Here is a 2,972-nt window from a genome sequence, read left to right on the forward strand (position 1 = left end):
GGCAAGGAAGGAGGAATGTCTCTCTCAATGGCAGCTCTCAGTGGAAGAATCACTTCATAACACTCAGTATTACAACTGTAAAGTGCCAATAGGGAGAGTAAATTGCTCCCTACTTCTTTCTCTGACCTGTTCCCCATCAACTAGGATGCTTGGACAGAGTCGTATTTCTCTCCTCATCACTATATGAGCAGGGTAAAAGGGTTTATGTAATCATACAAAGTAAAACCATACTGGAAATAAATAATAGATATATCCTCTTCTCCTGATAGCATAACACTGAAGAAGCAGGGTTGGTCATTAAGTCATAATTAAACACTAGCATACAAGCAGAAACATTATATTGTCATAAAACCACAATGTCAGATGAAAACCACAGAAATATTTCCACTCAGTCCTAGTAGCCACGAAATTCTTTTTAGAGGTGTTTCTTTTTTGGGCTTTCCCAATTTGTACTCAGCAATGAAGATAGGAACCTTTTGTGATGTGTTAAATATTCCTTTTCTGTATATATACTGTGTGATCCAAAATAGAATACAGAATTTTCAACCCATCTTAAATGATCTGCTAACTTACGTCACAGGCTTCATTTTATCATGGCCTACAGTGTACTTGAATATGTAAAAAAGACAAAAGAAAAAAAAGATCTCAATGTCAAATTAAGATCTGTGTCTAGTACCAATTGATAGGTGTCACCCAAACAAGGACTGATACTTTGAAAGGTGTCTTCCATAATAACTATTCCGTTCCTTTTATGCCATTTGGTTTAAAAATATGCACACACTCTTGCAGTTATGCACTCACTCAACCATACACATAAACATATAAAAAGAACTTACACAATTTCATCGTTCTGGAATTCCAGCTCTCCACAAGTGTCCTCAAAGTCCTCCCCTCCACCTCTGGCAGTCCCTTCGATGGTTTTATAGGGAATGATAACATTTCCTCAAGCTCCAGATGTTCTCAATACCTTCACCTCCATGATGCCAATGCTCTCACTCACATGAGTCACAGGTTCCTCAAAAGTAAAGATGCCTGCGTGGTCATCATCAAAAATGGTTACAGTGGCCGTGGAGGGTGATCCGAGACAAGCAAGAGTGGAGACATGATTGGCTTCCAGGATGCCATCTTCTGAAGCTTCAGAGGATACTTTGACATTGCTGAGGTACACAAGGAAATTTTCATCCTCCTCAAAGATGACATCATCGATGATGCCAACTCTGATTTCCTTCTGGGTCTCGCCAGGTTTGAAGACCACAGTTCCTTCAGTGAATTCATAATCAGACCCAGCATTATCCATGCCATCCTCTGTTCTGAAGTTAATGAACACAGTGTTGGTCAAATCCCCATCTCTGCGGATAATGGTCAGGGCCACAGTACCACAGTTCTCCAGACACTGATATGTCCCTTGCTCGAAGAAGACCTTCCTCACCGGGTCCTTTTCGGCCACTTCTGTGTTGACCTCATGCATGCTGACAGCCTTCCTTTCTTGGTCAGCTGCATGCCTCTTTAAAATGTTGCCAGCTCCGGTCATCAGGCGAGTAGCTTGGATGCGGTAAAATGCTCGACTTTTTTGCTGCTGACTTAGGACTTGGTAGTTGGCTAATTCTATTAACTGCTCTATTTCTTTCTCTGGATGTTTCTGCTTCAGTTCCTTCAGAATCCTCGCCATTTCTCGCCTAGCCTCTTCATCATCTTGGTCCCTCTCATCAACCTCCAGAACCAAAGCTCCATCTAAGAAATTGTCAACGTGAGAGTTGACTACTTTCCCATCCATTTCGATTTCCGTTTTGGAAGATGGCCTGTCCGCCTCGTGTTCAATGATCATTCCCCTCTGCTTGCCAGCCCGATGCCGCTTGTAGACATACTTGTAAAACAGCAGCCTCCTATCTGCTACCCAGGAGAACACCACACAGATGGGAAAGAAGAAGAAAGTAAGCAAACCTTCCCAGACCTCCACAACACCAGGAGAGACGACAGACAGAATAATGTACAGCCAGGTATAGGTGAAGATGCTTCAGGCTGCCGTCACGAAGAACACGTGCAGATGCTTAATCTTCCTCGTCTCTCCATCAGGGACCACATAAACACAAAGTGCAATGATGATGAACATGTTGAAGGCAGCACTTCCCACAATGGTGCTGGGCCCCAGGTCTCCCGCAGTGAAGTTATGGACACACACTTCAATAACTGAAAGCAGAATCTCAGGAGCAGAAGATCCCAGGGCCATCAAGGTCAAGTTGGATACAGTCTCATTTCAGATCCTCACAGTTGTCTTGGTGGTCTCTCCATTGGGTTTCTTTATGGTTATTTCTTTTTCTTGGGAAGCGATGACTTCAATAGAGGACATGAACCGGTAGGCAATGATAGAGACTCCCAGAAACATGTAGACCATGGCCACGAAGTACACAGTAGCTCTAGCAATCTTGTCTCTGAAGGAAGGGTCTTGGGGCTCCCAAATAGGCAAAATCACCCCTTTCTTGCAAAAATATGAGCCCGTACATTCAGCGGTATTGTTTCCTCCTCCTTCCATTTCAGTCTCAGCAGTTATATGGTCCATGTGGGAAAATAAGAAAGACATCAGAGCTAACAGATGAAATCCCATTGAAAACATGGCTGAGAGGCTTAACCGAGGCATGTTGTACAAGGAGACGTCCAACTGTTCTGACCTGTTGGTAAAAAGAAGATGGGGGCAGGGAGGGTAGAAAAAAATCACATTATTAGATCCAAATCCAAAGCATGATTAATACCTTTAACAAAAATTTGTGTATGTTTGACCATCACAACATCTCTGGTGAATCATCACTAACCTGACTCCGTCAGTGATTAAGCAATCCTTTGTGAAATTTACAATTTGATCTCTCTGTTTGTGAATTTTCTACATGTAATTCCATCCACTGAGCAAGACTCACAACTGACTTCCTGGAAATGAAAAGTTCAATTTTAAGCCTGGCCTAATTAAGCACACATTTATG

The 2,972-nt window shown here is 42.6% G+C and overlaps 1 pseudogene; it reads right to left on the reverse strand.

Moving 5' to 3' along the window:
• Positions 1-832: 832 nt before the first annotated feature.
• LOC144252280 (sodium/calcium exchanger 1 pseudogene) lies at positions 833-2,635 on the reverse strand (annotated as a pseudogene).
• Between the last annotated feature and the right edge of the window lie 337 nt (positions 2,636-2,972).

Source organism: Urocitellus parryii, unplaced genomic scaffold (assembly GCF_045843805.1).
Source record: "Urocitellus parryii isolate mUroPar1 unplaced genomic scaffold, mUroPar1.hap1 Scaffold_40, whole genome shotgun sequence".
In the NCBI taxonomy this organism is placed as follows: domain Eukaryota; kingdom Metazoa; phylum Chordata; class Mammalia; order Rodentia; family Sciuridae; genus Urocitellus; species Urocitellus parryii.